This window comes from Mus caroli, unplaced genomic scaffold (assembly GCF_978045245.1).
Source record: "Mus caroli unplaced genomic scaffold, Mus_caroli_1 scaffold_10, whole genome shotgun sequence".
In the NCBI taxonomy this organism is placed as follows: domain Eukaryota; kingdom Metazoa; phylum Chordata; class Mammalia; order Rodentia; family Muridae; genus Mus; species Mus caroli.
In genome coordinates this window covers 41,280,747-41,306,126 of record NW_028227265.1, presented here as the reverse complement: position 1 = coordinate 41,306,126, position 25,380 = coordinate 41,280,747, and the positions used below count along the sequence as shown (strand labels likewise).

General features: G+C 51.8%; 1 protein-coding gene across 4 annotated transcripts in view; it reads left to right on the top strand.

Moving 5' to 3' along the window:
- The first annotated feature begins 473 nt into the window (after positions 1-473).
- Positions 474-25,380, top strand: part of Adcy7 (adenylate cyclase 7) — a 54,740-nt gene continuing 29,833 nt past the window's right edge. For 2 of the 4 annotated variants that reach the window (XM_029480488.2, XM_021169505.3), the window contains exons 1-3: positions 17,131-17,231; positions 22,990-23,097; positions 23,528-23,635. The gene's annotated coding sequence lies outside the window, so the exon portion shown is untranslated. Of the gene's footprint in view, positions 685-17,130; positions 17,232-22,165; positions 22,218-22,989; positions 23,098-23,527; positions 23,636-25,380 lie in introns of those variants that run through there. The other 2 variants (XM_021169503.3, XM_021169502.3) reach the window with 2 other exon arrangements.

Below are 25,380 nucleotides of genomic sequence, written 5' to 3'. Positions count from 1 at the left end.
ACAGCTGGATGACCTACTGAGCAGACTTGATGGTGGCTCAGAGTAGCACCTTCTTGTTTACAAGACCAGCCTCAGAAGCAGAGCAGATTTTCTTCTCTTTCCAACTCTGGTGCCCCACCCCAGGTTATAGGGGTCACTACGAAGTTATACACCTACTTTATTTTGCTGGCTTTGTCCTTCAGGTCAGTAGAGTTGTGCCTGTAGGACAGATGGATGGGTGGTTCTCGCCTCAAACGGTCCTAGGAGATTGAGGTTGGAGCATCTTCCTTTAGCGGGAAAGCATGGGTTGCAGCCTGGAGCCTTCCAGAAACAGGGGCGTGGCCAGAGGGCAGGCGAGATCTGGAGGAAAGCCGCTGAGACATCACTCTCTGGTCTCCTCGGAGGTGGGAATGGGCTGGGCGCCGTGAACCACGTGGGAGAGGTACTTTGGGAACCCGGAGATGAGGTCTGGCTGGTAACCTAAGGCTGCGGGCGTGGCTCCCTCCTGCAGCCTCAGGGATACCGGAGATGGCCCAGTGCCGCAGGTGACAGGGTCTGAGGCGGCTACGCGGGGACCGTGTGGGGACGTTCCCGAGATCCCCAGCCCGCGCCCCGCACGGTCAGTGTGACCAGCTGGGGGCGCCCCGGCTCTCGCGCTCGCGGGCGGGAACTCCAGAGCGCCCGGGCCCTCGGCGGTGGCGGCAGGTGAGTGCGAGCGCGGGCCAGGACGCCCCTGGGCACGGGCGACGGGAGTGGTTGTGGGGGTCCTTGCCTCCGATCCCGCGGGACAGGACACACAGAGTGGGTCATGGGAGGCTCCGCCCGCGCTTCTCCGACCCGGGCGCGGGATCCAGGCAGGCCGCCTCCGATCTGCGCTTCCCCTCTCTCTGAAGCTTTCTTCCCAGCCCGGGGGAGAGGCGGGAGGCGCGAGGCTCTGGACCACCGGGATACCGGTTGCCTCATACCCCTCCCTTGGCTCTTGGTGGCAGGGAATATCTGCTCTGTGGCTGGGGGGCTAGCTAGGGGTCTAGGTGATCTGCTTAGAGTGACTAAGGGACACGCTCATGAAGAGCCATCACCCAGCTGGAGCCATCAGAAAGCTGGGCCCCTCAACCCTGCGAAAAGGTTGGGGTTCGCTGTGAGCCGAGTGGGGACCCCCACTGGCTCCGCATGCCTTCCACCGGAAGGAAATAGCAAGGTGCTGAGGATCTGGCTAGCGCTTGGATGCCTTTCTCAGGGTAGCTGCTCTCCTAAAGAGGCCCAACCCAGAGCTAAAGCTGGAGAAAGAATAGGACCAGAGCCCCGAGATGCTGGATGGAGGATAGGATACAACCAGTAGGGCTGCCTAGCCAGCGAAGTGGCCCAGGGGACTGGCTGGGCAGCCAGCTTTAGGCTCGCAGACAAGGGAACTGTTGGAGCTGATGCTGCTTTTACAAGTGGCCAGGGCCTCATAGCGTACATTGGTGACTTGGAGTTTGGTTGGACAAGGAAGGTCAGTCCCTAGATCTGTGAGGAGACAAGCTCACTCGGAAGCAGCTGCTGGGCCTACGCAGACTGGCAGGCAGCCTCCCCTGAGTGAGTTGGGTCATTGTCTGTGTGGACAGGTATCTCAGAGCCATCTCCTGTGGTACTGAATAGAGAGAGGGTCCTCAGGTACTGGGTCATCTTGGGGTTCTATGTCCTTGGGATTTGGGGAGTGGATTATCTTCTGGGGCCTTCTACAGAGGAGGCCTGAGGGAGGCTGAGTTCTCCAATACCAAAGGGTCCTGGACATGCCTTGTACCAATGTACCCTGAGTTAGGGAAGGCTGGACTCAGCGGCCCCACTGACAGTCGGGAAGGCTGACATTCCAGGGTCAAGGCAAGTGAAGCTAGGAGTAAGGCCTAGTCTTCTGGCCTTCTCTTCTAGTTCTGACGTGATGCTGGCGTGTCTGACCTGTGAACCGAACTCCCATGCCCAAAGGCAGAGTCTCCAATAGGGCTGAGATCACCTGAGGGGAGAAAGGCCATATTGCTTGTCCAATGCCTGCCTGGCCACCTCACCCTTCTGGTACCTTCTATGCACTGCATCTCTGTTCTTGGATGCCCCTCTTTAGTGACTGGGCATAGGGGGTTGGCCTATGTCCCCTTCCTAAAGGAACCTCAGTCACTCTACTGGTCCTACCAGCAGGGCAGGTGGGTGAGTTAAGCTAGTCTCAGGTGGTCCTGCCCTCCAGAGGCCACTGGATGATAGGGAAGGTAGGGGTGGTTTGTCCTTGCCCCCTGTGTCCACACTGCAGCCTGGCTTATCTGTGGAGTGTGATCTTTGTAGAGGAATCTTTGGAGAAGTTCGTTGATGTCATTTATCTGATTTAGGCGGTGTTTTCAAAACGTCACAGTAGGGGAGGAGAGGCCAATCTTTTTCCTTCTATGTTCATTCTGGTGAGTTCTCTACAGCAATCCTGGGCATGTAACACTTGGCTTTGCATGAAGCTGGGCATCTGCTGGAGCTCCCTATGGTGAGGTCATGAGGTGTTTTGGTCCCAACAAAAAGACCTGGGACACAGGCAGAAGGCCCAGCCTGAGGGTCCGCTATGCAGAGCAGGGTCTGGGATGTGTGCTGTGTCCCCTGCTGAGGGGAGGCTGGACAGAGGGCAGATGGCGAGATAACTGAGGGTCAGCAGATTTCCTTCCTGGGGACAGTAGGCCAAGGGTGGAGGTGGCAAGCTTAGTGACAGCTTTTGTTTGAGAGCCAGTGCTTCCTGGTCCCCAGAAGGATGAGTGGGGGTCTGGTTTAGGTTCTGGGGTGACTCCCTTGCCCTGTCCACTGGGCGCTGGCTCACAGTCCCCCTCTAAGACAGCTGAATTAAGTGTAGGCTCAGCCCAGTGACTCCTGCTGTTCTCCCAGGATGCTTCAGGCTGAACCTCCCTATATGCTCTGCAGTTATGTCTACTTCCCTGTCCCCACCCCCTCACCCCCCAGCCTTTGCTCTGGAGTTTCTCCCCCTCTGGCTTGCGCATCTCTAGCCTGTTTTGGAAAGCCTTCAGGTCCTGGCTTCAGAGATGGTGTCATCATCAGCCTGGCTGGTCTGTGGGTCAGGCAAACGATCTGGAGCTCTTGGGAATTTAGGCACTGTCTCTGGAGTGTTTATCCTCTTTTGCCTTTTGAACATAGTGGCCTGGACTGCTGTTGCTGTTCTAGGAAGAGAAAAGGCAAGGGCTTTCGAGATAGCCCAGTCAGTAAAGCACTTGCACATGATGGCCCAAGTTTAATCCCCAGAACTAGAAAAGCTGGATGGGTCAGGTGTGGTGGCACACTCGAGTGGCAGAGGCAGGTGGATCTCTGTATTCTGGGTCAGCCCGGTCTACAGAGGAGTTCCAGACCCAGCAGGGCTATGTTGAGCCCCACCCCACCCCCTCTCAGTTTTTCATGAAGGTTTCTGCTCTGTAGATTAGGCTGGCCTTGAACTCAGAGATTCATCTGCCTCTGTCTCCCAAGTGCTGGAATTAAAGGTGCTCCACCACCTCCTGTCTGACAGACCTCATCTAAAAAAACAAAAAACCAAACCAAAACAAAACAGTAACAAACCACACCACACCAAAAAGCTGAGTGATGTCACACACACACTTGTAAAGCCAGCACAAGAGGGACAGAGAGAGACAGATCCCTGGGGTTTGCCAGCCATTCAGTCTTGCCTAACTACCGAGCTCCAGGGCAATGGGAAAGTCTGTTTTAAGAAACAAGATGGTTTCTGAGAAGTGGACAAATATGTTTGACTTCTGACCTTTACATATACATGTATGTACCCACCGCATCCCCATATCCCTCACATCCAAACAAGAAAAGACAGGTACCTCTGTCCCAGTGGAAGTCTTCTCTGCCTGAGGACAGTGTTGATCTTCCAATGGCTAATTGGGGACACAGAATGAGGAGGTGGCACATGGCCAGGGCCATAGCCAGCCAAGTGTGGGAGCTGAGCAGGACCCCAGGTAGCATGCACAGAAAGGTTCTTCTTAATGGCCACCTGCTAAGTGAGATGGCTGTGCACAGCTGCCACCTGCTGCAGAGGGAGCCCGGTCTCAGCTACTTACAACGGAGGCTGCTGTTGACACACTGAGGCCTGGAGAGAAGTGTACAGCCCTGAGGGGTACCTCCTTGTGCTTAGTCCCCCACTCCTCTTTTCTTGTAGTGTGACTCTGGGCAAGCAATCTCTCTGAGCTAGGCTTTTCGTCTGTAAAATGGAGAGGGTAAGAATTAAAGGCCATGGACCAGCTCCGGCTGAAGGTTAGGAAAGAGACCTGAGAGTAAGCTGCAGCGTGGGAGCCCGGGACTGAGAAAGCTGGAAAGGCTATGACAGCAGCGTACTGGAAATGAGATACGGATGTTTTATGATAAGAACCGTGTGATGGATGGTGGGGCATTTGTCCTGGGTTCCTGCACCAAGCCCTGGGTTCCATCCTAGCACCACAAAAATCACACACGTGCACACACATACACTCACACATGTGCTCTCATGCATATGTGCATGCGCACACACACACAGACACAGAGACACACACATGCACTCATATACTCTTATGCTCACATACAAGCTCACATGCACACACAAAAGCATGCACACACAGGTTTACACACACTCTCATATACACACTCACACACATTCTTGGATGCATACACACACACAGTCTCACTTTCTCTTGTATGTGCATGCACACACACACACACAGGTACACACACAAGCACACACACACAGGTATACACACAAGCATACACACACTTACACATGCTCACACATGCGCACACACACAGGTATACACACACAACTATTAAAGAGATCTATACAGACAGACAATAAGGAAAACAGGTCAACTATACAAATCAGCAGAAAGAGTATAGAATTCTTTAAGACTTTCCTGAAATTTTTATTCTCCTTATTTCAACACACCCCAAGTATGTCCTGTCTCACTGTCAAAATAACTTGAGAGGCAGGTCTTTTTTTTTTTTTTTTTTGGTTTTTCAAGACAGGGTTTCTCTGTGTAGCCCAGCTGTCCTGGAACTCACTCTGTAGACCAGGCTGACCTCGAACTCAGAAATCCGCCTGCCTCTGCCTCCCAAGTGCTGGGATTAAAGGCGTGCACCACCACGCCCATGGAGAGGCAGGTCTTAGTTCTCGGTGTTGCAAGCAGGTCACAGCCGTCAAACGCCAGAGAGGTCGCTTAGTTTGCTCAGGTCCACAGTGCAGACTCCAGGGCATCCACAGTAGGAGCCCAGGAGTGCTTAGGTTTTTTTTTTTTTTGGATCGATTGCTACACAACTTTATACAAAACTACCATTTTCTCTTTTGACCAGGGGTGGGTGGGGCTGGTGCTTACAGAGGGCCCATGTAGTTTCTGCCTTACCTTGGCTTATAAAGGAAGTAGCCACTTCTTTTCTGAGCTTCTGGGTTATTCTCTGTAAAATGGGGACACATACATCTGGGGCCTCCTTCAAGGACCATTCTGCCAATGAGGATAGAATGGCTTTGGACATAGCTGGTCTAAAAGCCTGGGGACAGGGTCTTTAGGCAGGAGAGGAGCTCGTGGGAGGAGTAGTGGCCACAGGCATGGTGTATGTGACCCTATGCATGTGCACTGCAGTTTCTACCTCACAGAAGAGGGACCAGGCCCTGTGAAGATGGAGAGGGGCTTCAGTTGGTGTGACAGACAGGGAAACTGGTTTTATGACCCTCAGGAGTCTTTAACCAGGCCACAGTTGTGATTAGTGGATGTGAGAGCACCTTCTGCCTTCCGGCCGGAAGGCTTTGTATCATGGTCCTTATCTTGGGTTGGCTTTCATTACTAACTTCTGGAAACATCCCAACTTGATTATTGAAATAAAAAGTCAGAAACTACAGTGATAATGTGGGAATGAACCCCTACAGCCACATTTTGCTCCCCTCTTTTTGGGGGTGGGTTTTGAGACAGGGTCTTGATATGTATCCCAAGTTAGTCTTGAACTCTTTTTTTTGTTGTTGTTTTGTTTTTTTTGGGTTCTTTTGTTTGTTTGTTTGTTTCAAGACAGGATTCCTCTGTATAGCCCTGGCTGTCCTAGAACTCACTCTGTAGACCAGGCTGGCCTCAAACTCATAAATCCACCTGCCTCTGCCTCCCCAGTGCTGGGATTAAAGGCGTGTGGCACCACGCCCGGCTAGTCTTGAACTCTTGATCCTCCTGCCTCAGTCTCCCCAAGTGCTAGGATTACAGGTGTGCACTAGCATGCAGGGATTGGGTCTTTTCTTTTTAAAGAAGAGCATTGGATACTGGGATATGTCTTTTCAGCCTATTTCTTAACCTTTGGAGTTTGTACCCATGAGTGCATGCATGTATGTACACACACACACACACACACACACACACACACACAGACTTGTCCTGTCCTGGCTACACTCCATAGATTGAGGCAGGAGGACCACAAGTTCAAGGGCAGCTTGGACTATAGGGCAGGTTTCAGAAAAGTCTGAGCAACTTAGTGAGACCCTGTCTTGACTTAAAAGGTGAGGGTGAGCCTAGAGAGCAAGCTTTGTCAGCAAAGTGCTTGCCGGGCAAGTATGAGGTTGTGATTGGATCTCTAGCTCCTACATAAAAACCCAGGTGCAGGGACACACACTTGTAATGCCAAAGCTTGCTTGGAAGATAGTCTCAGGGTAGGCTAGCCAGCCTGTCTAGCCAAGTTGGTGACCTCCATGTTCAGTGGGAAAGCCTGTCTCAAAAAAAAATAATAATAAGGTGAGAACATGACTTTGGACGGCGTCTTAGTGCCAATAAGCCTCACATAGGGGCACATGTGCATGCATGAAATGACAGCTAGCACATATGTGGTCCCGTACATGAACATGTACACACACACACGCACACACACAGATCAAACAGAATAATCAAAAGCAGGGTTGGGGATGTAATTCAGAGGCAGAGTGCTTGCCTGGCACGTGTGGGGCTCTGGGTTCAGTCTCCAATACAAAAAAGAGCAGCAGAGATTTCCTGACTGCTCTTAAAGAAGAAGGCCCCATGAGCCTGCTCTTTGTGGCATTGGGGACTGGAGACTAAGGGTTTTCAGACAGACCAGCATTCAACCAGGGGAGTTTACTGGTTTTCCTGAGCCCTGCAGCTGGACCTTAAGAGTGTTCCCAATATTTTTCAAATTTGTATTTTTATTTATGTTCATGTATATGTGGTGGTGGTGGTGTGAGAGGGTGCCATATGCATGTGAGTGCAGGTACCCGCAGAGGCAAGGGGCATGAGGTATTGGATCCGCTGGAGCCGGAGTTACAGGTGGTTGTGGGTGGCCAACATGTATGTGGAGAAGGGAACACAGATCCTCTTTGAGAGCAGCCTGTACGCTTAAATGTTAAACTATCGCTTCAAACCACCCTCTGCTCAAACAGCCAGCAACCATATCCTTGCATGTAGTGGGAAACACTTTTTAGGCTAAGCTAAAATGGGTCCCTTTCTTGACACAGCAGTGGCTGCAGACAAACACTGGTTTATGTTAAGCTACATCTGGGGTGTGGACATTGCAGGCTCTGAGTGCTTTCTGCTACCTGGTAAGCTCCTTTGTGGTTGGAGGCTGAGACAGGGAGAAGGAGCTCCTTAGAGAGGGCTCTGCCAGGACAGGCATGAGATGCTGTTAGGACTGGAACCTGTAATCTGAGCCCAACAGATGAGGTGAAGTATGGGGGGTGGGGGGAGGAGTGCTCTGATTGACAGGTGATGGAGAGGCAGAGGCTATGCAACCTACTATATACTTCCAGAAAGACAGTCTCGAAGGCTGGGGGGAGGCTATGTTGGTCTGTCTTCCCTCCCGTTGGGAGCAAGGCACACTGGCTGAGGTCCCATTGAGCCACCATCCCTGTCAGGACCACACATTCCTCACCTGTAGAAGGTGCTACAAGTCACTGGGATGAGCCAACAGGCACCAGAGCTCTGATGGGGATGTTTTACCATTTCATTAAGGACAAATGAGCGTGTGCAAAAGACTCATCCCCAGCCTACATTGCCCGGCTAGCCTCGAGTCATCTCCACCCACACACTTCCCCTTCCAGACAACGGATCACTTCATCCGTAGAAGTTGGAGTCTGTTCTGTTTTACAAACAGATAATAATTCTGGAACACACACATGACCCTCAAATCTGTTCGCACTGATAAAGGAATGCAGTAAATTTATTTTAGGGTGCAGACTCCACACACACCACAATCAGCAGTGTTTTGTTTCTTGTTTCTTGTTTTTTGTTTTTTGTTTTGAGACAGGGTTTCTCTGTATAGCCCTGGCTGTCCTGGAACTCGCTCTGTAGACCAGGCTGGCCTCAAACTCAGAAATCCGCCTGCCTCTGCATTCTGAGTGCTGGGATTAAAGGCGAGTGCCACCCCGCCCGGCATGCGGTGTTTCTACACACTCACAGGGACCTAGCCAGAGAAGAAATAAATCCCACTGTAACAGCATCACAGCCCAGGAGAGTCTTAGCAATACATTTATAAAGGAGACAAAAGCTCTGCAGACTTTATCTGGTGTATCAAGGACTGATGAAAGAAACCGAACCAAAAAATAGATGGACATATATCCCATGTTCATGGATTGGAAGGGTTCATACTGTTAAAATGTTCAAATCACCCCAGATTGAGTAGAACCTCTATAAAAATTCCAACAACAGTTTTCATGGAAATAGGAAAAAATTACTGCAAAATTGATGTACAACCACAAGTGACCCCAAATAGCCAAAGCTATCTCAAGCAAAAAGACTCAGGCTGAAGATGCATCATGTCTTGGTTTTAAACTATGCCACAAAACGTATGAAATTAAGAGTATGGTGATAGCATAGCGGAACTGGATAGGGAACGCCCAGCAGTGAAGCTGTGTATTATGCCTGGTTCCAGCCAGATGCCAAGAAAACACAAAGGGACAAGGACAGCGAAAACTATGAGTATGAAATTAGGCGGTAAGACACACACACACACACACACACACACACACACACACACACACAGCCCAAAGATCAAGAGGCATAAAACCTGAGACTACAGAACTTCAAAACTTCTTGAAGAAGAGAGAGAAAGGGAGGGGGGCTGGGAAATCTGGATTTTAATCTCAGGTTATGCATGGGCAAGGAGGCAGCCATGAAAAGAAATGGTGTGAGAACTAGGAAATATTTGAACATCTAAGAAGGGGTTAATGTCTGAACTATATGAGATAGTAAAATAATAGCAAGAAACTAAGGAGCCTTATTTAAAATGGGCAAAGGGCATGCACAGACACGAGGCTACCAGTGGACAACGGACACACACCGATATGCTCGTTAGTCATCAGGAAAGCATACAGGCAAAACCACAAGGAGAGGCTACGTCACGCCTGTCAGAATGGCTATTAGCAAAACGATGACAGACGACTGTTGGCTGTCTGTGGAGACAGGAAACCCTTGTACAGTGCTGGTGGAAATGGAGTCAGTGTGGCCATTACTGCAAACCAAGAGGAGGCATCTCAAGAAACTAGGAGCAGAGCTAACACATGACCCAGCACTGGGTATGTAGCCAAAACCCTTGAAATCGGTTTGCTAAAGAGACACTATCAACACTCCCATGTCTGTAGCCACTCCATCTACCATTGGGAGGCACAGAGGCAGCCTCTGGTCCCATCAGCAGATACATGGTGGAAATATTTGTTACATAGTTATTCCATGAAGTACTATGTAGCCTATAAAAGGAAGACATTTTATTATTGACAATAGTCAGGAAAGGCCAAGAAGCACAAATACTGCCCACGTTCACCTTTGTGAGGTACAAAATAATCAAACTCAGAAGTAAGGAGTGGGCAGCAGGCCTCTTGATTAGATGGAACACTTTATTCAAGAGAGCAACGGCCCAGTACAGTGATTACTGTTCATAATATGCATGCCGTGCTTATGGGGACTTTCAAGTGCTCTACCAGGAAAAACAAACAATCCTGAGGTGGACACCACTGCTTGTGCTGTAGGTGCCTGGGTGCTCAGGAGGCAGAGCAGAGGCAGAGGCAGAGGCAGAGGCAGAGGCAGAGGCAGAGGCAGAGGCAGAGGCAGAGGCAGAGGCAGAGGCAGAGGCAGAGGCAGAGGCAGAGGCAGAGGCAGAGGCAGAGGCAGAGGCAGAGGCAGAGGCAGAGGCAGAGGCAGAGGCAGAGGCAGAGGCAGAGGCAGAGGCAGAGGCAGAGGCAGAGGCAGAGGCAGAGGCAGAGGAGGCAGAGGCAAGAGGATCTCCAGGAGTTTGGGGCCAGCCTAGTGTACACAGTGAGTTTCAGGACAGCCAGAGTTACATAATGAAACCTCCTGTCTCAAAAAAAACAAAACAAAACAAAACAAAACAAAAATAAGGGCTGGAGAGATGGCTCAGCGGTTAAGAACACTGACTGCTCTTCCAGAGGTCCTGAGTTCAATTCCCAGCACCCACATGGTGGTTCACAACCATCTATAATGGGATCGATGCCCTCTTCTGGTGTGTCTGAAGACAGTGACAGTGTGTTTACATATATAAAATAGATAAATCCTTTTTTAAAAAAAATCTTCTAAAAAAACAAAACAAAAGCTCAGATCCAGATGAGTCTTGTTGCTGCTGTATTTCTCATTTGCTGCATGCATGTGGGCGATGCTTATCTCCTGCCCACCTCACTGGTGGCTCAGTTGGTAGAAGGTTTGCCCAGTATCTCGGAGGCTCTGGATTCTATCTACACTACAACATAAATAGGGTGTGGTAGGGAAGCCCACAGGATTAGGAGTTCAAGGTCACACTTGGCACCGTAGAGTGTTCAAAGCCAGCCTGGGCTAGAGACCTTTTCTTAAAAGGCAAAATAAAATAAAAAGAGGCTAATTGCTGACATACAGTCATAATTTTTAAGGCCTAGAATATCTTCTTCTGATTTTTTTTTTCTATGTGGTCCTGGCTGTGATGTTTTTTTTTTTTTTTTTTCCTCTGTGTGGAGCTGGGTGTGAACCCAGGGCCTGGTGCACGGCAGGCTGCACTCCTTGCTCCAGTTGCTTCCCGGGCTGTGTTGGAAGGGATGGGTCTTCCTCTCTGCCCTCCCAAGGCCATTCTGAACTGGATACAGGAAAGGTCAGGCACTTGGCGGGGGCCCTACTGCCAAATCTTTCAAAGTGAAATCAGACATTTGGCTGGCAGGGCCACTGCTTTCACATCTGTTCGTTTAGGCGTCTCTGCTATTACTCAACATACCGTGACCTGGGTTGCCCTCTTCCTTCTGCAAAAGCCCTCTCTCTCAGGCCTGGCCAACATCTGGTGATCATAGAGCCATCGGGGGCGGGGGGTAGGGCTCTCTTCTTACCTCTCCTGAGACTAGGCCAAGCAGCAGGTAGGACGTTTCTACTCAGGGCCCCTGCTGGGGGGGGGGGAGCTGGATTTGGGAAAGCATGCTGTTTAGTGAGATGGACATTTGGAGCAGCTGTGATGCTCATCCTCCTGGACCACCAGAGACTCGGAGCCTTGAGGCCCTAGCTTTTCCTTAGCTTATCATGGCTTGTGTGACCCTAGTAAGTTCCTTCCCTCTGGAAACCCTGCTGTCTGTCTGTGGTATGAAGGCGTAACCAGAACATTGTCTATGTGCCCGGCCTGGACAGGAAGGGATCTCTGTGTGTCTCTGAGCCCAGGCTGGGAGGAGTTGGTTTGGAAGAGGTGAGTCTAAGCATTGGAATGCCCCTCAGACCTCAGGGAAAAATCCATCTGCAGGGAGGCAGAGTGACAGGACCACAAGGTTGGCAAGCCCCCTCTGACAGGCCAGCGCATGGAGTGACAGGAAGGTGACAGTGGACTGGAGGGAAGCCTGCTGCCTCCTGCAGAGTGGGCTCCATGCGCCTACACTGCACTGTCTCAGGAAGAAACTGCTGTAGTTCAGTCTGACAGAAACACCACGAGGTCCTGTAAATTGCTCTTGCTGGAGGGAAAGTCCCTTCTGTGGGGGCTCTGAGGCAAAAGACTAGAGGTGCTTTGGGTCCTTCTGAACAGGTAGGGCTGCCCTGTGAGAGGGAAAGAGGCCAGTCTCTTGGAAGCACATCAGACACTCTGCTCCAATCCAAGGTAAAGGAAGGAAATCGAACCCGGGGGAGCTCTGGTATGAGCCTTGGGCAGCTGGACCCAGGGGCTCCGATGGCCGTGAAGACCGCTCTGTATAGCTCTCTGGTTCTTTCATTGTGACACACTTCTCAGTACTTATTACCTTGTCTGTTGGCTTTCCCTTGGTTTCAGTGGTCAGACCTTCAGGCCTAGTGGCTCTGATTTGAGGTCAGTTGAGACTGTAGCCAGACTGCCCAGGAAGCTGCAAGCCTGATAGAAGGATTGGGAATCTGCTCCCAAGATGGCTTCCTCTAAAGGGGCTAATCCAAGAGAGAAGCCATGATGGCTTCCCTGACCTCAGAGGTCCCATGTGATTTTAGTAATCTTTTTTGTTTTGTTTTGTTTTGTTTTGTTTTGTTTTGTTTTGTTTTGTTTTTAGTGGTTGCAAAGGGAATAAGGGATATGTCAGATCTGAATACCAGGAAGCAGGGTCCTTGGAGTCCTCACAGGCCCAAAGCCTTATGAACAGCTCCTTATGGGAGTCTTGCTCCCCTATAAGCCATAGTGGTCCATCTAAAAGTCCCACCCATGCCTGTCCCTTCCTTGACTCTTGCTGGTCACAAGTACACCTCCAGGACTCGGGAGATGCCCAGGTTAGTGTTGCCTATTTTCTGTGGAGGGACCCATGGCGGTGAACCTGGGGCCTGGAAGAAGGCTTGCTGTACCTGACTTGACAGGATTTGTAGACCAGGAAGGGAAGGGGCCTGGTTGGATGGTAACGTAAGGGAGACAGGGTGGAAAGGGAGTTGCGCTGAGTGTTGGGATCTGAGGGGGTGAGAAAGGAGACTTGATCCTGAGGTACAAGTTAGCCATGTAAACTCCCACGAGGAGAGTGGGCAGGAGGCAGGCTCCTGGGTTTGGAACTGGGAGGATAACGCCAGCCAGCATCCCTGCCTGTCTCTTTAACTGAACCCTCACAGTCTCAACCATCAGTGTAGGATAGTCTTGACTTTACAGAGGCTCACTGGAATGCTGCGGCTAGGGTGAGGTCACACACACGGAAGCTAAGCTCTGTCTGTGAGGCTTCATTGCTCTGGGGTGAGGAACTGGGCTGGTGTGAGCTTCCAGCCGATTGCTCACAGTGTGCTGAACCCCTGAGGCAGGGGAGGAAGACCACAGCTGTGAGGTGATGGGACGGAGTGAAGGCGGCTTCTCTCCTCACGCCTGCTCCTGCAGAAGCTGCCCAGAGTTTGAAAGGCACTGGGGTGCTGTGGGGGTTTCTCCCGTGGGGGCAGGGTTCCACATCTGGGTTTGACAAACTGGGTCATGCTTTTTGCTCAGCACTCAGTATCATTTGTCGCTTGGCTGACTGTCAGTTGTGCCTCGTTTGCCCCTGCCAACCCAGCACGTGGCAGCAGCCCCATCTTGGGACCTTTCCGTAGAGACCAAACCCTTCCTGGCATAGAGATGACTTTTCCTGAGTTGGGACCCTACATCTCATTGCAGAGCTTTTCCGATCTGTGTACCCTGCTTGTGGTGTGGTTGTCTTCATCCTGCTGACTCCTAGCCTGAGGACTCTAGGTCAGTTTTGTGTCTAGCCCTGGAGAAGAGGCTGGGTGGAGCCCTGGACAGAAAGATTTAGTGGTGGGACCTGCAGAAACCAGTCTGCCTGTCTGCTGCTTCCCAGGCCCGAGGACACAGGGTTCTGGGGGAGTTGGGGGAAGACGGAACACCCTCACAGGTTTGGGAGCCCAATGGGTCAGGGTTTGGAGGTCCTGAGGACCTGGCTCCCATAAGAAGGTCCTGCCTTACTCCCAGGGAGGGTTGAAAGGGGTGGTGACGGTACAGCTGTGGAATCAGGCAGAGGTGACAATGGGTTCCCAGCAAGTTGTTATTCGGAGCTCTGTTGTGCATCCTCTGACCACCCATGCCACCCCACTCTGAGGAGGAGGTGGGGTCAGACAATGGGGGAATTAATGAGTTATTCCTGTGGAGTCAGCTGTGCTGCCCAGAACACAGTCAAGTGTCAGATGTGACCACAGGGGGCACCAGGGGTCAGTGCTGAGAAGACCTCAGGGAAGGGTGACATATGGGGTGAGGGCTGTGCCTGGGGGCGTGGGGTGCCATATCCTTCAAGGACAGATAGACAGGGGCCCAGGAGAGAGCAGGAAGCTCCTGCCATCTCTGGATGTCCAGTCTTCCGGGTCCCTCCTCCCTCCCACAGTTAGGATCCTCACCAGTGACCAAGCTTCTGCATGCTTTCCCCTGCTTCTGAGGTCACCTTTCAGAGTTACCAACGGGGCAGAGGGCTCCTATCTCCATTAGCCTGAGAACTTCCAGGCCCCTGGGTCTTCCCTACCAGAGGGGTGGAGCCAGCCTCCATCCTCTCCTGGGCTCTTCCTGCTTTCAAGCTCCAGTCAGGGTCTGGGTCCCTTCTCATCCTGGCTGTAGCCTCCTTTTGTTGGGCCTAACTCAAGTCTTGTCCTCTGGTGTAGTCCAGGCCTGTGAGTCTTAGAGTGCCCATGCCCAAGCCTCATGAATAAATGGCCATTTATCGGTGACCATGAGAAAAAGATGTGTAATTCAGACCGTCAAGGACACTGATGTGAAGGGGTAGAGGTGGAGTTACACCAGTGTGGTCAACACCAGAGGGAGAGGTAGAGTCCCTCTGACCCCAGAAGGTCCCTTGTGTCCTCTTGTCAGCAGGCTCCCTCGGGGCGCTGCCCTGGGAGCACCCTTCTTCTCACTCTGGTCATTGTGTGGGGACTTCTGATCAGCGAGCCACCTACTTACTGCAGTGTAGCTTGTGTGGGCCAGGTCTAGGAAGGCTGGCTTGTCTCGTCACTGTCCCTGGACAGGCAGGCTGCTTTCAGTTTGCCAATCGTGCACGTGAATCAGATGCGCACCTGAATGTGGAGCCGCGGGGGAAGCATCTGCACTCCAAGCATCTTCCCAAGTGTTTCCTTCCATTCCTGTCAGGAGGATGTGAGAGCTGGCACTGAGTCACATTCTTGTCAACACTTGGCATTCTCCTTCTAAGCCTCACTGTCCCAGTGGCACAGCAGAATCCTGGTGGCTTTTCATTTTTTGCTGGTTTGTGGCACTAGGTACCTTTCCATCATTTAAGCAGCATCGTTGCTGAAACATGTGCTTAATTTTTGTCTATTTTATTTTTTATTATTGTTTGTTTGTGACGGGGCCTCACTAGTCTGCTCATGTTGCTCAGGCTGATGGGAAATTCCTGAGTTGAAGCAATCCTCCTGCCTCAGTCCTTGGAGTATCTAGGACTACAAGTATGTCCCATCATGCTTGGGTGGAGCCTGTCTTTTAATTATTATTATTATTTATTGGTATGTATGTGTGTGTGAGAGAGAGAGAGAAAGAGAGAGAGAGAGAGAGAGAGAGAGAGAGAGAGAGAGAGAGAGAGGGAGAGAGGGAGAGAGGGAGAGAGGGAGAGAGGGAGAGAGGGAGAGAGATCATCTCACTATGTAGTTCTGACTGGCCTAGAACTCACTCCATAAACCAGGTTGGCCTTGAACTCACAAAGATCCACCTGCCTCTGTCTCCCGAGTCCTGGCATTAAAGGTGTGCACCACTATGGCCCAGCAATTCTTTTTGCTACTGGATTGTGGGTAATCTATTTTTTAAAATGTTTTATTACATTTTTATTTAGTGTGTGTGTGTGATGTTCACATGCAGATGCCATGGTGCACGCGTGGAGGTCCGAGAAGAATCTGTGGGAGAGGGAGTTGGTTTTCTCCTTCTTCCATGTGGGTTTCCAGGGTTGACCTCAGGTTCGCAGGCTTGGCAGCAGGTTCCTTTGGCCACTGTGCCATCTTGCTGGCTCTGTGGGTGATCTTAGTATCATCTTCCGAAGTCATTTCCAGCTATGTACGTGGCCGAGGCTCTTGCTTATTCTCTTCCTCTGGGACACCTCTTTCTTCTTTGCTTTGGAGCACCCAGGCCTAGGCGACAGTTGCTCGGTGAAGGGTGTGCTAATGTCTGGTTTCTCTCTGCCCTTCTGTAGCTTCTGTAATAGTCCAGAGTCCTGTGTGGTTCAACAGCAGATCTGCAGGCCACCCAGGATAGCCCAGCATAGGGACTCTGCCTCTGAAATCCCACCCATGTTCTGGTACTTGGCTAGTGTGTTCTGGATGCAGAGACACAGAGGATATAGCTCTCAGCAATATAGCTGCCTGTGGGAAGACAGCCAACAGAGGGGAAGGATGGAAGTTGGGGCTATACCAGGAATGTCCCACATTGTGGGAGGGGGAGCCATGCCTTGCTTTGAGGGGCTCACATGGGATTGGGTTGTCCGGAGAAAAGGTAGGCAATAATCCCAGGTTGGGTGCAGCCTGAGGACCAGGCAGGAGGACAGACAGTGAATGCTCTCTGTCTGTCTGCTCGTTGGCTCCCAGACCTTTGCAGTTTGCTGTGTTGGCCCTGACTTCCTCTGTGACCACAGGAAAAAGGGCAGCTGGATTTGCGTCCTGGGTTCATGATGGCCATGATCATTGTGGGTCTTCAGGCAGGGGCGCTGCTGTTTCGCAATCAGAATCCTAAGGTTGAGCCTGGACCTTACTCTTACCCGAGTCCTGACTGGGGCATATGTGAAGTGCAGAAAGACCTGTGATTTCTCAAATGGGTGCCCCAGGCCACCACCTCATTATGGTGGAATGAGTCCAGTGAGGGAAGGGGCCTCTCTGGGAGTGGCTGAGCCTGAGGCTCAGGCTTGTGCCCAACCGTCTGCTTTTATTGTTCGATAAGGACACATCTGCTCTCTGGTTGAAGCCGTTGTCTTGGGGCTTCTAATGGAAGTTTTCACTTCTTGTTTTATAATTAAAAAAAAAAATTGTTCCAGCTTCAAGCTTCAAATTTCCATGAAGTCATTGGAGCTGGGAGCCTGGCCTGGCAGCTCCCCCACTCCTGTGGCTGGCTTGCAGTCTGGAAGAGGGGCCCTCCTCACACCCCCCCACCACAGCGAGAACTGAGCAGAGCTCAGGGCCCAGCCTTAGCTAACTAGCCCTCTGCCGCTGCTGCGGAGCAGGAAGTGGTGGGCCCCTGATGTGACTCACTCTTACTAGGTAGCCGGTAGAAGGAGCCTTCCCATGAGTGAGACTGGACGCCTCTGGAGCCAGGGTATCAAGGTCCCAGCCATCTTCCCTGCAGGCACGGAACTTGGTTGGGCAGCTTCAGTGCCTCAGAAGAGCCAGGTAAAGTGTGATTCTGGCGTGGGATGGTGCCTGTTCTTTGGTCTGGGCCTGGGGAGCCAGCAGGACAGGCCTTGGGACCCAGGCTTGTGGGAAGGAAGTGAGCCGAGGCCCAGCTGTTGGTAGGGAGAGGGGCTCCTCACCTCCTTGGCCAGGCAGCTAGGAGGGCAGTTCCTCAGTGGGGAACCCAGACCGCTTGGTCCTGGCTTTTTCCAGCTTGGCAAAAAACAAAACAAAACAAAACAAAAAAACCAATACAGTTCTGCCAGGGTTTTAGGCAACGATGCTGCCTGCTCTATTCACTATGTTACATGGAATTCTGTGAACTGCCTGCTCTTAGATGCCCGAGGTTCTTTCAAGACTGTGATCTTTTTACATTTACAAGCGCACCTTGCTTTCCTCACAGAAAATTAAAATTACCAATTGCTGGGCATGGTGGCACACGCCTTTAATCCCAGCACTTGGGAGGCAGAGGCAGGTGGATATTTGAGTTCAAGGCCAGCCTGGTCTACAAAGTGAGTTCCAGGACAGCCAGGGCTACACAGAGAAACCCTGTCTTGAAAAACCAAGAAAAAATATCAATAAAACGTAGTAAACAAAGCAACAAAAAAATAACTCTGAATGTAGACGCTGCAGTGTAGCTCAGAGGCACGGAGTTCCATCCACAGCCCCAAAAATAAATGAGAGAAAAAATTTTCAGAGCATCTTCTGAAAATGGTACATACTTAAGAGACAGAAATCCAAGATGTCTAAGAAAAGGGAACTTTTCTTTCCCCCACTTGTCTGTCTCAAGGTCCCAGGTGGGGCCACCTAGCGGGGTCCCATGCACACAGCAGAGGGTGGAACAGGTGCCCCTTCTTGTTCAGGGGCAGGCCAGGCACCATTTTCCCTGGCCAGCCTCTGGGAGAGAGTGGCATGGTGTCTGGATATGGGAGTCAAGACAGGTCTCAAAGGCTTGGACTGAAGGCAATAGTATGGGCTCAGCCTAGGAGGCCTTACACCCACCCCCCAAGAACTCTGCAGCTCTCAGCTGTGGACTCACAGGTGATGTGAGGGGTGGTGTAGACCCATGGGCCCCAGGGCATGGACCATTTATTGTTGCTTGGGAGATCTCAGCCTTTAAGCGAATTAAACACATTTAAGAATTAAGTATTTAACGTTTGAGTGACTTTGGGGGGCAGAAAATAAAATGTAGAAAGATACTGAATCTGGCATGAAATGTGCTATTGTCTTGGAGAGCGGAGACCGCAGTGGTGAGGGCTGGGTTTCAGAGGAAGTCTGAAACACAGCACACTGCAGGAAGTTCAGCTTTGAGGTCTCTTCATCTCTGTGGAGTGCTGTGTGCTCTGGGACTCCCTGTACCAGGTGTCTGCGTGGGGAGGGAAGGCAGAGGTTGCACTGGAAGGAGGAAACGCCACACTATGAGAGTTGGAAGTGGCTTTGAGAGGTTTCCATGTTAGGACTTGGCCCTGGGGCTCTAGGGAATGGAGGTGGACGTGGTAAGGGGAAGACAGCGGTGACAGACAAAGGCCTCTCTGGGAAGGAAGACAGAGGCCAGCTTGATGCTGTCTGAAGGACATGTGAACACCCTCACCCTCTTTGTCCACGTGGTCAAAGCCATTCACTGCCCAGTTTACAGAAGAATCCGAGGATGGGGGTGTGTGTTCTCCTGGATCAAGTCTCCCCTCCTCCCATCCACTACCTAAGGGTAGTGGGCCACCATGCTGGAGGGTAGGGGTGGGGTCAGGACACCCAGTCCTTTCTGGTAAGGTACAGGGTCAAAGGAGAGAACTGTTGTGGACATGTGGGGGCACTAACAGTGGTGAGCTTCCTTGAAGAGAGGTGCCTGCACATAGTGTGACTGCTGTCTTTCGACTCACTGTGAGATGACTGGGTGACATGGGACTTTCCATATATATGCCTGACCATCTGATGTTGGTCCTTATTGCTGGTGTTATCATATCACAGGGTTCCCGTTTGCCTTGGGTGGGAGATAGGCAATGAAGGTAGGCAGAGCCAGTGGGTAGCTCTGGGACAGTCCATGTCCCTTGTTAGTCCCTTTTCTTCCTCCAGTTTCTCATCTGTAAGATGGAGCTGATGGCTCCCTGGAGGTAAATATGAGGTTCTGATACACACTCTGATGGTCAGCTTGTATAGCATCATCTTCCACTGTAGCTTGGGGGAGGGATGGTCCTCTGCTCTTGTCCTTTGACCTTCTGCCCTGACACCCTGGAGGGGGGGGGGGTGCCACAGCATTTCTGGCTAGCCACAGGCATCTGGCTCAACCCGCTGCTGCTCAGGGTTTCAGCATTGTGTCGTGGCTGGCCTTCACCAGTCTTGGTTCAGACCCACCCTGGCTGATGGGTCTGTTGTCCCTCGAGTCCTCTGCTAGGTGGACATGGTGGTGGGTCGAATGGGTAGCAGCCTGATCGCTGCTCTATTTCCCCAGCTGGCCTTCTTCAGGGATACTTAGAACAGAGCTTTCTTGCTGTCATCTGCTGTCCTTGCAGGATGTATGTAGTGTGGCCCCGGGTGTTGGTTTGGCCCAGGTCCTGTGCTCAGCACAGGATGGGGGTGGCCAGCCTGGGCCGAGTAGGAGGTTCACAGTATTGAGACTTCTAACAGTGTAAGGTTAGTTTCTCCTCTGCAGAGATCAGATGTGATCCCTGTCAGCCTCCCAAGTCTCCCTGTCCTCGTGTTCACTCTTGGCCAGCCCTCTGACTTGCTCACAGCACTGGCTTGGCATTCCCCTGCTGCTTGCCTGTGTGGTCTCTCTGCCCACCGTGCAGCCTCCACGCCGCACGCACTACTGCACTTAACCTGGTTGGCATTCCTTTGAGGGGAGCCCTTTCAGGAGTCCTAGGCTCCATCAAGAGGGCAGCTCCATGTATCTGCCTGGCTCTGTGGGCAACCTCCTGACATCTTTCTTATGCCCTCTCCTGTGTCCATCCCTGTCCCTCACCCCCACTCAGGGCTGGCCACTAAAAGGAATTCCCTGCCTCTTTGAAATCTCGGCTACTGTAGGCCATTTCTCAGCAGTGCTTGCTGAACTGCTAGGGCCACCTTCTTTGCTTTCTCCCTGGACATCAGCACCCAGCTGGTCCTTACAAAGTGGCCATGACAGAGGCCTGGCTCCTGGAAGGAAAGAGCTTATGCCCCCTTTGCGCAATGGCTGGCTGGGGTGTGGGGAGCACGATTCTCTCTGAAGGGTCAGAAGGGTGCCAGTGATGGATGCTTCTAGAGCCTGGATCATCATCTGGCCCACAGTGCCCTATTTGAGGCCCTTGTCTTCCAGGGCCATGGCCCAGCTACCTACTTTGGAAGTGGCTTAGTCTCATGTCCTGGGGTCAGATGACTTACGTCAGCTTCCCAGGCTGAGCAGGGAGAAGCACAGGGCTCTGGAGCACAGGAGGGACAACCCAGGGCCACTGGGCTCTGCAGCTATCAGGCCAGCATGCATTTCCCCATGAGTGCTGTGGGATGGCACAGCCCTGTCTACACGAGTATCTCTCGCTCAGCAAGGAGAATGTAGACTAGGGACCCATCCGATGGTCATGGGACCCATTCAGTGGGCATGTCTGTCCCTCTCCTTTATTAATTAATTAATTAATTAATTATTTCACTTTACATCCTGATCACAGCCCACATCCTCTAGACCCAATCCTGCCCTTACAAGTACCCCCATTGTCCCCCTCCCCTTCTCCTCAGAAAAGGGGAGCCCCCCTTGGGTACCACCATTTTCTAAGAATGCCACCTTGTCCTTTGGGCTTCAGTCTGTTCATTTCCATGGCAGGCTGGCCAGCCCTGCTATCAATCACAGGTGGCTGGGACAGGCAGCCCGCCCCTGCTCCCCACACCTGTCTCCAGGACCCCATCTGGCTGGGAAGGAGGCTGGAGGTGATGCTCTCATGGGGTCCCAACTAATGGGAGGCAGCCTCTTTTGAAATACTGAATGCCCCAGGGAGATGCATGGGGATGCCAAGGGGCTCTGTGGGAGCAGAATGGGGCATGGCTGCATCCCTTTCCCTGCCAGGGGAGTCAGGGGGAAGAACTCCTTGGTGGGTGGGCAGGGGTGGTCAGGCAGGAAGATGGATACCTCTGGGAAGAGCTTCCTGGTCCTTGTATGTCAAGGTTGCTTAGGCTGCAAACCTCATGCTTAGAGTAGGCTGGCATGACCCTTTGAGGTCATGGTGCTGCTGACGGTATGCTGCCTTTTATATGAAGCCCCTAAGAATTAGGTACCACTACCGGTTCATTCTTTGTATCTGGAGGCTGAAGCCCAGAGAGGTTACTAAATGTGGCTAGGCCACACAGCACCTTCCAGGTGTGTGAGCTCAGAACTTGCACTCTGAACCTCTAGGCTCTGCTGTTTTTCCATTGTGAGCACAGGCGGCAGCACCTTGTCCACCCTCCCATTTCCTTTCCTCATTTAGTAGTTGGTCACGTGGGTCCCCTGTCCCCACATGTGTTGCACAGGAACCCTGTGTTATTTTGCTTCTTGTGGCTTCAGCACCTTACCCTGGTGTAAGGCAGGAGTCCAGAGAGGAACTGGTGACGGGGCTGCGGTGGATCCCTCCGTTCTTTTAGCACTTGTAGACTTAGAGGGTGGCTTTATGGAGGTCAGATGGGACCCCCCACACTTGGGCCTGCCTACACTACTCACTGGGTGCTGGCGCTATTGCAATGTGGCATAGGATCTGCACGCCTGCCCTGCAAGATGCTGAGCAGTGCTCAGCCTGTGAGGAGGTACCTCACACCCCCGCAGCAACAGGCTAGGGCAACCCTGGGGAAGCCAGGTGGGAGGGACCAAGTGGTCTTCCTGGAGGAGTTGGCTAAGTGCATGTGCTACGAGGTGGGGTGATGGGCAGCATTTTCAGGCCACTCAGACTCAATGATGAAAGGGCGGGGCTTATTTGGGGAAGCAAAATCAGTCAAAACCCACAGCCACCAGGAAGACCCAAGAAGTTGCCGAGAGAGTTTTGGGCTGGGGTAAGCGAGGGGTTTGGGGGTTCTTGGTGTTCTGGCCCAGGTACAAGGGTCCCTGGAAGATTGTCCTCAAGGGAGGCCAGGGTTTAGGGAGCAGGGCCTGCTGGGACAAAGGCTCCATGTGTGAATCTCTAGTGTCCAGTCTACAGCCTAGCTCTGGAAGGCTGAAGTTTGGGGAGACCAAAGGAGGGTACCCATGCTTCACGTAGCTATGGAAAGGGCCTCTGGGTCCAGGGTGGGTCTAACTTTGGAAGTGAGTCTGTGGTTTAGAAGACACAGGAGTTGCTTTCCCTGAAGGCTTTTCCCTCTCAGGCTCTCAGGCCTGTCCCTCCCTCGTTACAGACAGGTCCTATTGACCTTATAGGGCTCTCAGGAAGCCTGGGAAGAGAGTCCTTCAGGACCTTGGGCTAGGGAGGCCTTTCTACAGCGAGTGCTTGCTGTGTGGGCTGTTGAGACTTCTGAGGTGGGTGGTAGCCTCAAGCTTGCTGTTGGGACAGAGGCCTTGCTGGACTCCCTAGGTGGCCTACTGGGTTCTGGTGGGACAGGCTGCTCACTTCTACCTATCAGTCCTTTGCTGGAAAAGCAGGACAGCTCAGGAACCCTGGAGTGACCAGGCCAGGAGAGGGCAAGGAAATGCCTGGGCCGTGGAGCTATGCAGAAGGAGGTGGAGCTGAACTGTTTTTTAAATTTTGTTCTCTGCCCAGTGTGGCCTGGAAACTGAGGCACATGGTCACACTCTGACACTGGGAGCCATCTTCTTGCCTCCTTTCCCCAGGGAAGAAGGTGTCTCTACCTGGAAGCTCCCAGGAGACAACTGCAGAGCCCACGAGAGCCACAGAGCCTTGACCTCATCTCTTCCCACCATCCAAGAAGGCAAAGTCAGGTTGGTCCTTGCTAGGTCTCTCCACTCTGGTAGTGAGGCCCCTGACTGCCAGAAAGGGGGAGGTGCCACCATGGCCTGGGGAGACTTCCTGGGGGAGGAGTTCTAAGCTGGGTCTGGGAGACTCCAAAGCTAGCATTTCCTAAAGGAAGTTCATTAGTGCAGTGCAGAGAGAGGCCCCTTAACCAGCAGCGGGTCTCCTGTAAGTCAGAGGTTTTCAGCCTGTGGGTCACAACCTTTCTGGCAAGCCTCTACCTCTAAAAATATTTACATTATGATTCACAGCAGCAGAATTACAGTTATGAAGTAGCAGTGAAAATAATTTTATGGTTGTGGGGGGGGCACCATGACATGAGGAACTGTATTAAAGGGTCGCAGTGTTAGGAGGGTTGAGGCCCACAGCTGTTGAATGCTGACTTGTTCATATGTATAGGGGCTTTAAACGGGAGAGGAGAGACGACTCGGCACTCCTCGTGATAAGGCCCTGTGGATGTGTGACTGGCTTGCTCTGTCCTGTGTGTCAAGGAATGCAGGTGCAAAGGTAAGAATGAGCCTGGGGTCTGGAGAGATGTCTCAGTGGTTAGGAACACTTGTTGGCTCTAGCAAAGAACCTACATTTGTCTCCCAGCACCCACATGGTGGTTCACAACCATCTATAACTCTATTCTAGGAGATCTGACACCTGACCACTGAAGGCACCACATGCCATGGTGCGCATACATATGTTCTTGGGCAAAACACACACATAAAATAATATTAACTAATTGGAGATGGAGGGATGGCTCAGGTGGTAAGGGGCACTGGCTGCTCTTCCAGAGGACCCAGATTCAATCCCCAGCAGCCACCTGGCATCTCACAACCGTCTGTAGGTCAAGTTCTAGGATATCAGGTGCCCTTTCCTGGCCTCCTCAGGCCAGGCATACATATGGTGCATACTACATGAAGGCCGAATACCCATATGCATCATGTAAAAAATAGATTAAAAAATAAAGTAATAAATCAAATTGAGAGAGAGAGAGAGCCAGAATGAGAGAAAATATATTAACCTGGACCTTGGAGTGAGGCAGGCCTGAGTTTGAATCTCAGCCATTCCAGGCAGCTTTGGACTGTAGGCGAGGATGACAGAGGTGTGTGCCAAGGTTAGCAGTGGCTCCTGGAGAGCCAACCTGTTTCCCACACTGGAGGCTCTGAGGAAGGCAGACCACTTTTTCTCCTTGTCATGTCCAGAGGCCACAGAACACTTCCTGTCTGTCAGCAAGCCTGAGAGGCATAGGGCAACGGCCAACACTGTTTGGGATGTCACCTGTCAGCTCCTCCTGCTCGTACCAGCATCCTCAGCCTGGTCCACAGTCACTGTATGGCTCCTTCTTTTGGGCCCAGCTGGACTAGACCCAAGATAACAGCTCTGCTGCTGCCTGGTACCCTCAAAGGCATCTTGAGGTGGTGTCGTCTGTTCTGTCCTCCAGGAGCCGGGCCACTGAAGCTGTGGGCTTCAGATAGGATTGGGGGAGGGGCTCCTTTCAGATCACTTCTTTCCATATCTCTGGTCCTTTTTGTTGGTGTAGTAACAGAGTCATGTAGATGTCCTCAATCTGTGCCAGGTGCTGGCTCAACATCTTGTCCTCATGACCCCACGGAGCCCTCTCAAAACCTTATGGTCAGACTGTTCTTCCCCATTTCCAAAAGAGGAAACTGAGGCACGGAGCAGTCATGCAGCCATATCCAATAGAGCCAGGAGTCACTTTTTCTATTAAAACTGTCCTTAATTGCACAGGCAATATGGCAATAGATAGAGAAGGTAAGACTAAGAACTGAGACTTAGCCGTTAGGACCAGAGAAGATTTTGGCAGGGGGCAGGGTTGGGTGTGTGTGTTTTGGTTTAGTATGCATCTACCAGGCATGACGTTGGCCCTGTGGAAGTTTCCCGGAAGCAACACACACCATGGGCATCTGCATGCGTTCTACCACAAAGATGTGTTATATCAGCCCTGAGTGGGAGACACACTTTCAGGCGTTTGTTGTCACCAACCATGGGACTCAGAATGTTGTATGGGTCCCCCCCCACCCCCACACACATGCAAGAGTGTGTACACCATCAATTATAGCAGTAGATTTGCTAAGTCTAAGGTGTCTGTGTGTACTGACACACATTCCTGCCAGGAGTAAATGTGAGGGCCCATTTCACAGACTTTATAGAGTAAGCTCATCTTTGCCAGTCACACTGGTAAAATAGTTTCTCATGGGAGTTTTAACTTGCATTTCCTATACTTTGTATAGGTGACGTCA